This window comes from Pithys albifrons, chromosome 1, assembly GCF_047495875.1.
Source record: "Pithys albifrons albifrons isolate INPA30051 chromosome 1, PitAlb_v1, whole genome shotgun sequence".
Classification (NCBI taxonomy): Eukaryota; Metazoa; Chordata; class Aves; order Passeriformes; family Thamnophilidae; genus Pithys; species Pithys albifrons.
The window spans coordinates 106137306-106154599 of NC_092458.1; the positions used below are offsets into that span (position 1 = coordinate 106137306).

A 17294-nucleotide genomic window follows, 5' to 3' on the forward strand; every position below is an offset into this window, starting at 1 on the left:
CCTGAAATTGGCAGGACTCAGAATCCAGGGATCTCAGCTCAAGTCCTGTATCTGGTGTTCATCATTAACCACATGCCACTGAGGGCCCGGAGACTGTCAAGGAACCACACTGGAGCCATGTATGCCTCCTCTAGCCTTACCCTGGCCAGCCTCTGCACTGGTACAGTAGCAGCTTGGATGCCATCAGAGACCAATCATACAGGTGGAGGGCTTTGACCGCACCACTACATACCCCGTGGGACTCTTGGATCCCCCCAACTTTTCCTTAACTCTTAACATGAGAAGATTCTAGTTAAAGATACATTTCTGATACATAGCTCATAGTAGAGAAAACAGAAAATTATCCTTCAGGTTCAGAGTAAAGGATCACTTCTACTGCTTTCCACCAAAAGAAAACGCAGCATATGACAAGCGCAAAATATATTTAATATTTGTACATAGCAAACCTAACCTTGTTTTGAGTCTTCAGACACCATAACAATGAAGCAAGAACAAATTTTGGACACAATTATTATTCTCACATGGTTACTGAGCAATTTCTTACTAAAGAGAGACACTTGTTTCCCACCATAGTCTCTCCCATAACTGAATTCTATTACCACTTTGCCTATCATTCAGTCAGTACCAGAGTACACATTCCACATGTCTATCTGCTCTGCCTCTTATATTTTCCTTCTTTCCTACATTTCTCTACCCTTAACTAATTTCCAATTCAGCTGACCACTATCACTGAATATTTGAAAATTCTTTTAAAATCAGCAAAAACTCCGCAAATATTAAATATATCTATCTCTATATGGGTGTGTGCACACAGAGGCGCACACGCTATTCTCATACCTAAGAGAACACAAACCTAAGAGAATTGCTTCCAACTGTTGGGAAATGACACTGTTTTCCCCACCAGATGGCAGTAACTTCAACTTAATGTAACCCAGACCGGTCACCACATGCACAGCAAACAATGGCATTCCTTATATTTGGGATTTTCCTTAAGAGGGAATACTGAGGTTTTCAACATATAGAGCAGAGCTATTCCAGTTTCCTTCTATTTAATGACAAATTGTAGGATGAAGTGTTCTACTGACAGCTAAGCTCAACATTCATCAGTGTATCCTACAATGTTGTTGGGGTTTCGGTTTGGGGTTTTTTTGTTAGTTTTTTTTTTTTTAAACTCATATATTTTTCTTTTTTTTAGTATACTGCAATTTCGTCAAATTTGAGAAGTGATTGTCTTTTTTGCAAGAATAATTCTCAAACAGAAATAAGTGGGTAACTTTCAATTGCATAATAAAGAAGTTTTTACAAGACATGCAGACAAAAAAAGGCTAAAGGACTCCAAAGAAGGGGGGAAATGGAAAACATCTTGTGCAGAATTGTTTGACAAAAATATGCATTGTACAGATTTCTTGACCTACAAAAAATCCAAGGTAATCTCTATAGCAAAAATATTGCAGGCAGTACAGACTGTATTACACACAGGTTAAATTGCCTTTAAAGTGTAAGCTGACAATTTTTTTCTACTGGTAAAAGCAAGAAAGTTTTGTCAGCATGGTCCAGGCACCATAAAAATAATGTAATCTAGTGGATGGGGACTGTTCTGTTGGATATCCAACTTTAGGTGCAATTCTTCTATTGATTATAGACAAAAGATTACTATTTCACTTTTTATTTAACTTCTCCTCATTTTTTGAAAGACGTTTTCCAGAAGAAACTGTCCTCTATTACAAAAAGGACTTTGCTCCCATTCTATTAATATTAGTAATCAGAATGATTAATTGGGTTTATATGCATCTGTATTTTCTGACTGCAAAGTTAATATCAAAAATGCACATTCTTATTAATAAAACACACTTAGCTTCCAATAAATTATTGCAAAATACACAGTTTGTTTGGACAGCTGGCTTCCACCATCCTAAAGCAGAATTCGAGATCTCTTTTTTGTTTCATGATCTTTTTTCATCCGAAAGACAAAGTAGAGGAAAAATTTCTCCAGATATAAAAAAACAAATAAGTATGGTAATGGAAGAAAAAAACCCAAAATATATAGCAAAAAAGTTATCCAAGCTTTATGGATAAACAGACGTTTGGAGGGAAACAATGACAGCAAAAAAGAAACTGGTCTTAGGCACATAAAAGAAATGAAAGAAAGAGACAAAGATATAACAAAATATTCACAATAAAAGGAATGAACATAAACAGAAGAGAAAGAAAATATGATTGTGAAGCCTTTTGGAAGAGAGAGGAAGAAAGTAAAGAAAATCCCAAGTGTGGCTATCAGGCCTGGCTTTAGGAATGCCATTGTATTAAAGCTCAACTTACTTCATCAAAAAGGTGACAGCAGGCCTCTGTCACCTGGTCCAGTTGAAACAGACTGGTGAACTCCTGCTTTTCAAGAACATAGTTATATAACTACTTTCTACTCAGTATACATTAAGTCTTTCACACTAATGGCTAATGTTCCTGAATATTTTATTTTTAATAGCCACCTTCTCTAAATAAAACAAAAATGTAAATGCCATTTACATGGACATGTACTAGATTACCAGCAACCCAAAGCAGTGTCATTTGAACTGAAGACAATCTCTAGATATAATTCAAAAAAGTTTGCCGTGACCTTTTCATTGTGGCTTGGTATTCTTCTGAGATTGCACATTCACATCAGCTGTAACTGATGTGAGCAGAACTCACCATGAAAGTCATTGCTAACATCTCAAGGAAGAGGAAAAGTGAAGGTATCAAAAAACTTTGAGTATCAGCCTGGCCAATATGGTCTGAAGAGAAGAACCCAACCCTGTGTGAATATGCATTCAAAATCCATTCTTAGATCACAAAGAGAAGCCAAATGAGCCATTGTTGAAGGGGACAGAGTAAAGCACAGGAGTCCAGCATTCAACATAAGGTCCCAGCATAAAAAGTGTAGTACAACCCTTGATGTTCAAAAGGCAGGTGAGGAAGGAGTTACAGGCACTGCTTTTTCCTCCAACTGCAGTATCAGGAGTAATCTTACAGTCATGTTTAGAAAAATTCTGTATACTTTGAAAAGGATATGGGAAAATACAGGTAAAGGAAGAGCCAAAAATACTAGATACTGGGTAAAGTGTTATGGTGAAAGTCTCAAGAGATATCAGATCTGTTTTAGCTGTCTTGAACAAATACATAGCAGATATTATAGGAAAACAAATATCACTTATGAGTACCAGCAGAAAGCAATGGCTCTAAGCTGAAACTGGTCAAATTTAAATTAGGTACAAGGCACAAATTCCTAGTTTGTTTCAGGAATTAATCACCTTGCTATGAAGATAAATATTGACTAAATAAAAACAATTATTTTCCTCCTTCAAAGAAAAATTACAAGGGAGTAACAGCACCAAATGTGAAAACTTAAGAGTTTAAACTACAGGGTCCAATGGCACATTCTGACTTGAAACACAGCCCTGTGCTGTGAGGAGAAGCACCTTGACTGAGCTCCTTGGAAGCTATTTCAAATACAGAGGACTGTCCCCTCCCTGTCCTGGGAAAGCCACCCTGGGATGGACAGCCTCAAAACTGCCCATGACCCCATGTGCATTGGGTGCCTGGGATTCTGAAATTTTGGGTAATGGTCTTAGGGCTTACCTGCAGCTTGTGAAGTGGCAAACACAATCCCACTGTGGGATGAATGGCAGTTGCACACCTGGAAGAGATACAGGGCATCAGAACAAGAATAGAGGACTCGTGCAACAAACTAGCTAAGTTTCACCTGTTATTCTAAAATGAACCCTGTTTCAAAGAAAGACATGTTATATCCCAGAATACACAATATAGAGACAAAAAGAGGAATCTTTTTGATGAACTTCAACAAATTTACAGGAATTGCCATACACCAGCAGCTGAAGCAACAAAATAATGATGATGACATCTCTTGAAAACCCCACAGGCTTTCAGCACATCATAAACTGGGGGCACACATTCAGTTGTGTGCTGACCTATGCAAGCAAATAAAGTCATGATTTTATGACTTTTATATAGTGCCAACCAGCTCCATTTCTTGAACTGAATTTTAGCACCTGGAAATTATTTTTTATTTCCTCTTTGTAGATTCTTAGAAAAGATATAGCTTGAATTTATGCAAGAAACCTATAATTTTTCTCATTTGTGCTAACATCTTCACAGCAGACACAATATTCTGTGTCTAGTAGAATATTTAGAGAAAGTATTAATCTACAATCACATGCCCAGTACAATAAATACAAAACCAAAGGAAAACACATGTAGCAGAAGCACTGTGCTGAGAAGAGATGTTTAGATTACACAGTAAGAAATGCTCTGTTTATTATCAATGTATCACATACAGTGCTTTCCTTTCATTAAAGATGGGAGTTTTTCAAGAAGAGGGATAAGTCAGCAAACTGTTGTTACACTCAGCAAAAGCACAGGGGTTTGAAACGAGGAGCCCTTCAGTTTCTGAGAGCTCAATTAGTATTAATTACAAGTTTAAAGAAGCACCATAACACATTCACATTGATAGTATAGGCATATCTACAGCATAATTACTGTCACTTCAATAAGTGCAGTGACGCATGCACACCCCCTTCTAGGATCAAAGTGGTGGCATTTAAAGTCCAAGCTGCTGCTATCAGAGGCAACTGTGTTTCACATTCCTTTCATAAATGTATCATTTTCCACCTTGCAAACAGACGTGTGGAAAAACAAAACCTGACCAACTTCTTGGGAGTCTCCTCCAGAACACTACTGCTTTGATGGCTAGAAAGCTTCTAACTTCCATTTGATTTTCTGCCAATTATTTCTGTCCCAGCTCTGTTCTTCAGGTGAAATGATTGTTCTCCTTCACTGACAACTGTCCTCTCCCCTTAGTGGATCTTTTCTCTTGAGAAAAAGAAATAAATGTTTTAGCATTTCACGATAACCTTTCCTGTCCCACTATTTGTTATACTCTCATTTCTCTGTTTTTTACACATAAGTTCGTGCTTCCTACACCTGGGTAATCTGAATGCTTGGCAGTATTCCTGGGGAGGTTGCTGTGGTGCCTTTCATGGGTGCATTAAAAATTTTATTTCATTATCTAAAAATAAATGTTTAATTTGGTACATTTTTAAGGGCATAAACCTCGTTTATGGACATATCAGATCATTGGGATTGCAGTAATTTTGGATGAGTTTACCTTACCTAGTTTTAAGCAGCATCTCTGAGCTAGTCATTGCAGACTATCTTAGAATTAGACACTTCACAGCATATCTGATCTGTTTTTAGAGATTCTGACTGGGTAAAATCTGTTGTGTCCTAGAAATACTCTTCACTGTCCATGTCTAAACAAATACCTCAGTTGGAGAGATTTAGACTGAATCTACTGAACAGCTTATTTTGTGGTTTATTAATACAATCAGCTCCTTCATTTCCTTTTAAAAATCTTGAGATATCAGATAATAGCAGAAGCAATCCAAACCACACATATATAACTAAGTTTTCATATTTCCATCCTATATATATTCCCCCCAGTCTCTCAGTTGTGAAGTTTTCTCTGGATTATTCATTGATGGTGCTTTCAAACAACATTCTGAAAATCACTCTTCTAATACACCTTTAAAACCCACAGTATCTAAAGGTAACAAAATTTCCTCTCAAAAATCAAGGGCTTGTGTAATGATTTGACAGAAACACCATTTGACAATTGATATTCTAGACTAGCACATAAGCAACAAGCATTTTAGGAAATCAGACTGTTGTAATATTCAGCAGAGAAAACTAAATGCTGAATTTTCATCAATCATAAAAAAGGATGTAGTTTTGGGGAAGTAGGTACGTGTTTTTTTGGCAATCAATCTCTATCAAAGCTCCTTACTGACATTTTCTAAGCAAGATGCTTGAAAAATTTGAATAGTAAAGGACAAGCATAAAAATCAAGCAAACAAGCACATATATGTATTTCTATCATATGCAATAATTACAGAATTTTGCTTTACAAACAACAAAATAAAATCAGAAGGAATTTGATACTCTTTCTCACTTCCACAGACAAATGAATGTAGTTACCACACTATATGGTCTCAGTGGATTAATACTTCAAAATTTACTACTGTTGAATCTTAAAAAATTAACTTAAATCCTCCAAGTATGAGCTATAAAATGGGAAAAGTGTAACCACTCTGCCACTGTTTCTTTGCTTTGTGAGGGAAGTGTTAGTAGGGATAAATAGGTTTATCCCAGGTTTTGCAGTAACAGGATGCACTGAATAGTTCGGGAGTTTTGATTTGGTCAGTCATGAAGGTTTTCTTTACATGTCACCAATCCTGTTTACATACAAGAATTTGAATAATTCTTCATGTGACACAAGTGTTTACACAAAATTCCTTATGAGAGGGGATAACTGATGAAAGTTCCCATCCCAACCACTGTCAATCCCAAACAAAATACAAATTACAGAATATTTGGAAGATTGCTCAATGCAAGTACGAATAATTCAAAGCTGATTTATTTACAACAGCAGAAGTTACTATGGATACCTGTCATCTACTTGGTTCTCAGAAACAAAAACTGAGAATAACTCTCAGAAATGCAAACACTTAACAACTTCATTCCTTGAACCACAGGACCAAACCCATTAACTTCCAGATAGTTCAGGCTCAAGGGCAAATTAATGGACAGGAGATCTATAAGCGGATACTGAAGGGTACAGGTAGGGATGCCCCCTCTAACATCACAAATCCAAAAATTATGGATGCCAAGAGAGTACAAGGGAAATGGATCCCCAAAAACAGAGAGGCCCATGTGCTATCCCTCAATTGCATGTTCTGTTGCCACTGCCATAAAAGAAGAATGGAGGTAGATGGACCATTCGTCTGGTCCAGAAGAGCACTTCTTGTGTTATCTTGTTCCATGAATAAAACCCAGCGGACTTCAGTATCACCTGAAGACAACTTAAGTCAAATAAAATTCAGGGGTGAGGGGGAGGGGGGAGAGTGTAAACAATACAGCCTAAAAGTCAGAAATAATGAGCAAGGGAATACCATTAGGGTTCTCACACAACCCACATTTGGACTCAGAATTCCAGTCACAAAAGGTTCAGAGGGATGTAACTTCACAGAAAGACGAAAGATTTTCTCAAGATGTAATTCCTGCTTTTTTAATGTTGGACTATCAACCATCAAACAAAAATTATCAAACTTTTTATTCTCTATGAAAATTCTACTTTCTTCAGCCAGAACTCTGATAAACATAGTCTTGACAGTGTCATTTGTTAAGCATACATGCTGATCTTTTCAAAGTTTTTTTTTTTAAATTAGTGTTCTCTTTTATCGTTTTGCTAAGTATTCTTTCATACACTGCTAAGCACAGATTTTTTGTGATTGTTCTACCTTGCAAAATTCCCTACTTATGAGCACACAATTATTAGAAGATTTCTTTACAATTCTTTCTTGTCAGTAATATATAACCTCCAGAACTCTTCAACAGATACAAACACAGGGGAAATTTCCACCCCTCTTCCTCAAACAGGATGTAATAATTCTACCAAAGGCATATCTGCATATAAAATAGCCACTATTTACCCCAAGAACTCCCTCTTCCATGACTTTTGAGAGAAATCAAATAAGAAAAAAAATGTAGTCATTGCCCAGGCAGCATAACATTTTGAAACCAAGACCAACAGTAGGTTAGACACACTCTGGTCCCTCCTAAGTCCTGTTTGATTCTCCATATATCATTAAAGTGGAGGTAAGCGGTGAGGAAAAGGCAAGTTTTGCATAAGAATAATATTTGTAATGGTCTTCTGAAAATATTAGAAAGGCAAAAGGAACCATGTTTTATAAAAACTTGTTTTTTACTTTAGGACAATGCATCTTCTTGCAGACAAGAAATCAAATCATGTTCTGGGCTGCATCACAGTCAGTGTGGTCACTGGGCTGAGGGGAAGTGACTCTTACCCTCTACTATGTTCTCATAAGACCCCAGCTGGGGTGCTGCATCCAGCTCTGGGGCCCTCAAAACAAGATGGACATGGACCTGTTGGAGAGAGTCCAGATGAGGGCCATGAAGATGACCAGAGGGCTGGAGCACTTCCTTATGAAGACAGGCTGAGAAAGCTGGGATTGTCAGGTCTGGAGGAGAGAATCTATGAAAAGACCTTACTGGTACTTTTAGTACTTGAAAGGGTTTGTAAGAAAGGTAGAGAGGGACTTTTTACAATGGCCTGTAATGACAGCAGAAAGAATAATGGCTTTAAGCTAAAAGAAGAAAGATTAAGGTAAGATATTAGGAAGAAACTCTTTACTATGGGTGTGATGAGACACTGGCACAGGTTGCCCACATCAGCTGTGGATGCTCCATCCCTGGAAGTGTTGCAGGCCAGGTTGGATGGGGCTAGGACAACCTGGTCTAGTGAAAGTTCATGCTGCCCATGGCAGGGGGATTGGAACAAGAGGATCCTTAAGGTCCCTTCCAACCCAAACTATTCTATGACTTTTTGGCATGACCAGACCTTTGCAGCAAATATTTTTGCCCTGAGATCTTCACCAGGATCTACACAAAACCAAAGTTGTTATTGCTGTTGTTCTGCATGTCTCTGTTTAAAAGCTACAATTATTTAAGTAATGCTAAAGCTCTCTTTACTATGAACAGAATATAAGCATTAAAGGGGCTACCAATATCAGAGGCTCATAAAATGGCAGTACTGAAAAGAACATTATACACTTGAGATGCTCCTGGAGTCAGACTGATATTCATTTCAAAACATCATAGAACTATGATATGGAGCGAGAAAATGCATCTTTCTGGTCACTTTACTCAGAGTTCATCCTGCATTTATATTCAATGAATTTGGAAGGAGACTTCAATAAGAGGCAACAACTTAATCAGACTTTCTAAGGCTTTTCATGGTGTTTTATAGACTAAAAAGAGTATTCAGCAGCCTGAGAGACTTGGTATCTTAATGGAAGTTGATGCAATTAATCATTCCAAGTTTATAACAAAGCAAATCCACAATCAGTACTGAAAGCAAATAAATGCAACTGTTACTGGCATAACTAATCTATCAGGCCACTTGGTTTTTGAGGACAAAAGTCTATAGACTCAAACAATAAACACACTTCTTAAGCTTGGATGTTTTTGCTACATGGGCTTCTCCAAGTACTTGCTCTTAGCAAGTCCAGAGTCAGGCTTGAATATTCTTTGTCAGTAAGGAAATCTAGAAAAGAATGACCCTGGTGGGGATTAACCTGACAGAACTTTTAAAACCCTTGAGTTAAAAAGGTGTCTTCTCATCAAACTTCAGACAACTGTAATTCATCTTGTATTGCCAGAGTAAACCTGGAGGTTCTTCTTTTTTTTGCTGCCTTTGCTTCATCCAGTAGATTATTAGAATGTGCAACTTGATAAACTACTGTTCTTGAAATGACAACTTACAACATTGCTGTATATCATAATAAAGAGACAGAGCTGCTTAAAAATGGTACCAAACTACAGAAACCAAATCTTCAGTGAGCAAGAGGATCATGGTCTCTTTGTTCTGGTTTTGTATGATCTGACAATTTTTTTGAAGACTCTTATATGGGTAACTCAAAATTAAGAGACTTTTGGTGAAATAAATAACTCTTTATAAACATTTTCCTCAATTGCTGAAGTTTTCATAGGCTAGATGTCCTGACTGGTTCAGCTATCTTAACAGATTTCCATAATTCCTTATATTTCTTCAGGTAAGGAAAAATGAAGGGTAGAAAGGGTAGAAAAACTGTGCTGTTAGGATTGGTACCTCCCATAATTCAAGAGAAAATTCAGTTTAAAATTCCTCTAAAATAAATTAATGGCACAGTGAACCTTGCCTCCAGCATACCAAGATAAAACTTTGTCTACTTCTCTTGTGAAAATAAAGGAATTCATTCTGAATACAACATGGGCATGAATTGCGTCAATTATGAAGGAAATTGCACCTGATAATCCTTACTGTGCAAACCACAGAACTTCCCAACATCCAGGTGGCATCTTCAGTATAAAAAAAGCCCTCCTTCTGCCTGTTCTCAAAACCAGAGATGCAGTCCCTTGGTTCAGACAAGCTGAATTGGTTTTGCAGCATAATGGAGGTTAGAAAACAGTGGTGATTCTTCAGGCCCTTGGAGTTCTGGTCTTCAAGAAGGGGGATAAGATGCTTAGATGATTTGTTCCTTAACTGAAATGAATGGTTCAATGGGAAAAGTGAAGAGTATTAGTCAATACTGCCTGAAATGAAGTAAAAGGCCTCAAACTGGAAGCCTGAACTTTAGCTTGAATCAACCAGGTGCAAAGCTGCCACATCGCTCAAGCAATAGCCCAGTAAACCCCGAGTTTTTTTCAGAACCTCAGTGGTGACAACACAAGAGGGACAAGAGTGTGTGTACTTTGGGGCAGCACATCAATACATCGTAAAAGCCACCCTACAACAACAGAAATAAAACTTAATGGCTTTACAATGTTTTCATTGCTCACAGAGATGCAACTATTCCCCTCAACACCAAGCCTTATACATCTTTCATTGCATGCTCTCAGCTCTTTACAGGAGACTAATTATTTCAAGAAATTATCATGAATATAATTAAGATCAGATCCTCTCCTTGGTATACTACGCAGACTGCTGTGAATCTAGAAATTATTTTCTCATCAATTACGTTAAAATGGGCAAGAGGGAAGCCTTTTACTTTAAAAATCTCCCTTCCAATAGCAAATCTCTCTCTTTAAAAAAAAATGCTTAAAACTTAGTGTGTTATTAGCATGAGAATAATTTCAAGCAGCGTTTGGATACCAAACAGCACTGTCTTTTGCACTCTTTATGCCTTACATGTAAGACTGAGTACTTAATCTTTTAATTTATTACTGAGGGTAATAAAAATTAAGAGAATTCCATGTAGTCTAAATAAAGCTGAAGGCATAACACTTCTACATAGTGTATGAATTTCTAAACTGCAGTCAGCACACGAACATGTCTGCCATTAACATGCATTCATAGTTCAGCAGGAAGACCACAATGCTGTATTACAGCCAACAGCCTACACAAAAGACCAGCAAACAGATTCTTCTCTTGAGATGATGGGACTAGTAAATGGACCTTCTGGAGCAAAGGTACAGTTTACAATCATGCCAAAGTCTATCTGAAAACTGAATTAATATACAGGACTAACCTAATTAATTCAGACCATAATAATTTTAAGATAATGGGCTTCCTACTTTTGCTATTTATATTTTATTTTTTTATTTTTATATTTTATTTCTTATATTGCATGTTCATATTTTCCTGTGTAATTTTGGGGTTTTTCTTAGATAATTTGGATCTATAAATGTGCAAGGCAGGCCAAAGATTTTTTTCCAAAAAAGCTTATTGCTATTTGGAGTCAACTTATGTTAGTTCACATACATACTTTCATTCCCAATACAGAGTCCTCAATCTGAAGTTAAATCAAACTATCTTATAGATCAACAAAACTCCAGAATACACCCTGAGAAAACACTGCCCTTGATACACTCATAAATATTAATTACATTTATAGGATAGCAATGCAAGTTCTACCAAGTACCATAGGTTCCTGCAGTTATTAGAGAGCACGAAAAAATACTGATGGAAATGACCTGAGTAATTATTAGTGTTCCTAGAACTTCAAACTCTGTTCAACAGTTTGCCATTTTCTCCTCCTCCCCCCCCACCACCTCCTCCCACCCCCTCACAAATTTAACAGGAGTACTTGGAACAAAATTCATCTCATATTGGTAATGAGAGCACAAGTGCTATTGTGCTTGTAACAAAACAGAACAACATATCTTAGGTATATAATAGAAGCTACTGGTCCTACAGCACACTCTTTAACAGTAAAATTCTATAAAATAGTAAGAAATCAAAATTTACAAACTAGCATGAACATTTAAAATGTCAGAGATGCAATAAACACAATTAAAAAACAGGCACCCTTATGCTGGAGCAAATACACTGCAGATTTTAATTTTTCAAGAGGAAATGTAATATGCCACAGCTAAGGGAATAACAAAGCAAAAAGAAACAAAGTACAAACATAACGATTCTCAAAAGTTAGTGGTTGCACCACAAGCTTATTTTCACTGATCACAAATTTACTACCTATAATGTGCAGACAATTTCTTTTCTATCCCCCTGAAGAAGCCAGGACTATTATGTGTTGACTTTTGTGTGCATTTTTAGTTATCTTGTCTAGAAGTGCAAATCTCAAAAACTAGCATAGTAGAGCCAAAAAAGAAAGAAAAATAACTGGCAAAATATTGGAACAAAAAAGTTATTGCAGAGAGACAGAAATTCATTCGTATTCTGTGAAACTTATAATAATATGCACTTAGAAAGAAAAGCAAAAACTTATTTTAAATGGCACTTGCTAAAGCTACACTAACAAAAGGATTTGTGGCCCTGTCATGAAAAAACATTGACCCTTGACCTTTTTTCAGTTTAGAGAAGGAGAATAGCCCAAATCTTGTGTATCAAACAAATGTTTCCTTTATATATACATTCCCCCAATTTTCTTAGTTTGCTGAAAAAGCGGAGAAAAAAAAGACAATACGAAAAGAAAAGAAGAAGAAACTGCCCCAAACGAAAGGCTCAATTCAGAAACAGTGCAAGGCTGCTTCTAAACAGTCATGTGACTTTTTTTTTTTGCTAACAGCCATGTGCTCGCGTATCATTTTACTCTGAAATAACTCTGCGGATTTCAGTTCAACCTGCCTTTGCTTATAATGCATGACATAGCCTGTGAGGGAGCCTGAGAACCGTCCCTCTTCAAAAGCAAGGTTCCCATGCTTGGCCTGTAACCATGGAAGCAGATGCCTTTTTTGCTTACCCCTGCTTACCTCTTTGCAGCCACGAGCTGCTCCCTATTGTTAAAAGGGGTACGCCTTGATTTTTCTTCGTCGTGACTGAACTTGCCTCTTCTTCAAAGGGCACGATGCTGCAGGTCATTGGTCTAGACTGTTTGCACGGTCCAGAGAACAGCCTTGATGTAACCCTTGCTCCGTCTGTGCCACACCACCAGCCGTGCAACTGCAGACTGTAGGGGGACATCGGAGATCTGTATTTGAAAAGAAGTCCGTCCGATTTTGCCATTGTGCCTTTTCAGTCATCGATCGAATGAATATCGAACCTTCTGTCGTTGCATGTGTGAAATAGATAGCTTAGCAAGCACTTTTGTGCCCAAACCTGTGCAGTGGGCCAAACTCTCTTCCTTTATTCACAACTATTATTGGTTTTTGTAGTATAGTAATTTCTTAGGAACTTTAATAACAGTGTCCTAATGTTAGACCAGCCTCACAACAGAATCTCTTTGTTGCAATCTGCTTGATTTAGCGCTTATTTTTTTTTTAAAGGTGCTTTCTCTTTTAGTCATTCCCAGTTGAACATCAGCCCTCTTAAAGTGCAAGGGAGGCTGATTTTGAATCAGCATGAATAGCCCAGAATCATTTCAAAATGAGATACTGACTGAAGGTTTGCTGCCACAAGACTTTAAAAATAACATGGGGGAAAAACAGTAACTTGGAAATCTTCCAATATAAATTCAAAAAGTAAAATAATCCAATATATACAGTGCTTTATTTTTGTTAAATACAATAAAATGGATAGTATTAAAGACAGATATTGTAATAGATAAAATTACCTGACAATGGTGGCTAAAACCCTAAAAAAAAAATCTATTTTCATTTTTTTTCCCTTGATAAATAAAGACAAATAATTTCGAACATTAACATCTGATAACACAGGAGCTTGAAAGTGCTTTTTCTCTTCTGTACTATTGCACAAACATTTTTGATATTCACTGCTCAGCTTATTTTTAATATGCATTTAATTTTAAAAATTATACAGATAAATGTCGACACTACTGCAAGAAATTATGAAAGTCATATTAAACCACTGAGAAAATGTAGCTGAAGTGTTCAGTCAAAGAGTTCAACAGAACTCTTGAAATTTCAGGGGGAAAAGAAGAAAAAGATGCTCTAACACTTTCAAATAAAAAAAGTCCCCCAAAACCAGAATTGTAGCTAATGCAGAATATGATACATTCTTCAAATCGCTCAATAAGCAAGTTTTTACTCTTCTTTTCACAGAATGGCAAACTCTCTGATCACTGCCTGTCAAAAAAAAACAACAATCGAGTGAAAGCCATCAGCACCTACTCATTGCAAAATGTGCCTGCCTCCACTCGGTTCTAATAAAATACGGATTGCATCAAAAAGGGCTTATATATTCTTCAGGGTGTTGCTTACCCAGCGCTGTCTGTATATGACATCAGTACATATATTTTTGAGATACCACTATCTCATACTTCAAGGCATACCTATTTTCTCTAATTGCCGCAGGCAAAGGGGAGGTGCACTAAAGAATAAAGAAGGTTATTGTGACAGATGAAACATAATTCACAATGAGTACTCTTTTCATCCAGCCCTAAGTAGCAGAGGATTACTCCAAGCTGAATTTTAGGGGAGTATGTATGATCTGATTTAATAATATGAGGACAGGCCACAAGCTGAAAAGCAATATAAACCAATTATGATTTTGCTGATTGTTTGTGGGGTTTTGTTGTTGGGGTTTCCCCCCCCCACCCCTTCTCTTTTCTGGAAATAGAAGAAATGCTAATGTGAAGAAGGTCTGAAGAAACACGGGGAAAAGTAAGAAATGCGGAGAAATAAAAGTTGGGATTTTCTGGAATGGATATTGACAAATGCTTATTCTATATTTCTGCTTCATGACACTTAAATAAGATCATGCCTTTTCTTCAGTAATTATGCGCTGTGGAAGTAGGTAAACTAATTTTGATACACTTACTGAACTTGTTTTGCTTCCAAGAAATTCATACTTGAGTCTTCTAAAAATGCTGTATGATGTCAAGTTTAGATATAGATAACTGTGATAGTAAAAACTTTGTGTAAAGTGTGTGTACATTGCTTTTCTGAGTCACTGTTTTAGTATTTAAACAGTAAGTGGGCAATCTTGCATGACTATTTTATGTGTTTTTTTCCTTGTAGCATGCTTTGGAAAATAATTGCTTAGCACAAATTACTGTATTACATTCTGAAAGGTTTCATCTTTTTAGACTTTCAGTTTTCATATAACAACTAGTTTTTATGATCTAAAATTGCAGTCAGAATGCCTGGACATATGCAGTTAGTTCTGCTGTAGAAACTGCTAAGGTGCTTGCCAAAAAGAAATTAACAGTATCTCATTTTTCTATGGAAATATTAATTTAGATTAATTACTTTTTAAGTAATAGGTAACTTTTTAAAATTCCATTTTAACGCAATTGTATTAATCATTGATCTTCACAAAGAATGTTTCTATAAATTTTGTATAATTTAGTATGCACAATAAAACTATTTTTAGGTGCAGATTCTAAATGTATTGTTCTACTATTCATCTTGTTTGAAAAATCACAGACACAAAACCACAAACAACTACATGTCTGCTTTCATATATTTTGGATTTTTTAATTACACAAAAACTGCTTAGCAGTCAGAGCTAATAAAACTGTGCTTCTAATTAAAAATGAATTATTACTAGGGGTTAGTTTATATCTTTCAGATTTTGAACTGAAATATAAAATAAAGATTAATTGGAATAAACTTTCTGTTTTTCAAGTGCTACTATATACCAGATCAGCTAAGATGATTCAAGAACTTAAGATCAAATGTTTCATAAACAAATAGCAAAGAAAGGGCATAAAAATTAGCATGGGAAATAATTATGAATTATATTTTCTATACCAGAAAAGAACACTGAAATTTTGTCTCTCTAGACACTGTTACTGAACTATTTTTTTACAAAATATAATTTCATGCCATTCCTAAAAGTAAACAAAACCACTATGAGTATTTCATAAACGCCATAAACAATTAGGTATATTTTGGTGGAAAAGGAGGCTGCATTAAGCACATCATAGTACTATATTTTAAAGAAAGAATGAGCAGTCAGAAAACATATAAAATACAATCAGAAAACTGCTACAGTGAAAGCATACATTTTAATATTTTAGTTAGCAAAGGGAGCAGCAGCCAAAAGACCGCTCTAACCACCTGACAAACAGCAACAAACAACAGCTCGCGAGTCAAAATATTTATTAGGGTGTCATGTCAATGTACAGCCTAACATATGTGCCAAGGAGAAATTATTCTATTATCTTCAGCTGAGTGAAACTGTAACAATGAATGTACAGATTTATAAATATATATAGAACTGAGAATGTCCTTTCAAATCATATAACCATTTAACTTTCATTGATCATTTAAAAAAATATATTAAAAAGTGTAAAGTACAAGTTACATTAATTCCTGTGACAATTTTTATCCAAATGTTTTTGTTGCTATGTTACACTGCACTTGCAATCCATCATAAAGTTTCTTAGCAAGACGTATATACTTTAGTATTTGTTTAAGGAGTCAAGTCGCATTTTAGTTACTCTGAATGACATCCATTTAAGCAATATATCTTCTGTTAATAAACTTTCAAACAATGTACATTTTAGAGGCATTCACATTGGTAGACTTATTTTGTGCTTTTTAAAATTAGTTTGAACTAAAATTTACTATTGACATACATGAAACTTTCAGCAAAAGTGCAGAGGAAGGTTGTCTTGGGAAAAGTAGGGAAAAGAAAGCACATCAGATGACGCCTGCATGCAACAAAAGAATCCCTTAAGATGAACAATGTTTTAATACCGAATCAAACTGTGAGCATGCATGTAATTGACAAATCTCAAAACATAGAAAATTACACATTATTTTTATTCTTTTATGTAAAACTTACATGAGGCTGACTGGTTTAAAATTTACCACATCATTTTTAATAGATAGTGTTGAGATATTTTTAAAAGACAAAAGGCAGAGGGAAAGAGCTCTTCCCCTTCCTTGCAAACAGCTTTGATTTTAACCTAACCTAAGTGTGCAGGTATAGTTGTCTCATCCCATACCTTATAAATCTTTAAAAATATTTGACTGAAATTAAGATTTGTAATATTTTGGGAGCTACAAAGAATACAGGGGCTCTGGGAATGTAAGAAATCACAGACTTTGATTCTATACGACAAGCTGGATAGGAGTCAAAGCTGCCACATGTGGTGTGAAAAAATGCCACCCTGGTGTGAACAAAGGCTTTAAAATGGAGTCAAGAAGCGTGCAAGCTCAATGTCTAAGCTTTTCCTGTGAATTGTACTGCCACAACCTGCAGGATATCAAGTGGGCTGGGAAGAATAGAGTGCCTTTGGAAGCTACAATGGAGTAGCGGTGGCCGTCGGTGCATTAGGGTTTCTATTATTTTGGTCGTCTTGTTTGTGTGT

General features: G+C 36.2%; 1 long non-coding RNA gene across 3 annotated transcripts in view; it reads right to left on the bottom strand.

The window, feature by feature from the left end:
- The window catches only part of LOC139680354 (uncharacterized), a 238218-nt gene that overhangs the window by 136331 nt on the left and 84593 nt on the right, over window positions 1-17294 (bottom strand). For all 3 annotated transcript variants that reach the window (XR_011699338.1, XR_011699334.1, XR_011699337.1), the window contains one exon: window positions 3616-3673. This is a non-coding gene — a long non-coding RNA (uncharacterized lncRNA). The remainder of the gene's footprint in view (window positions 1-3615; window positions 3674-17294) is intronic.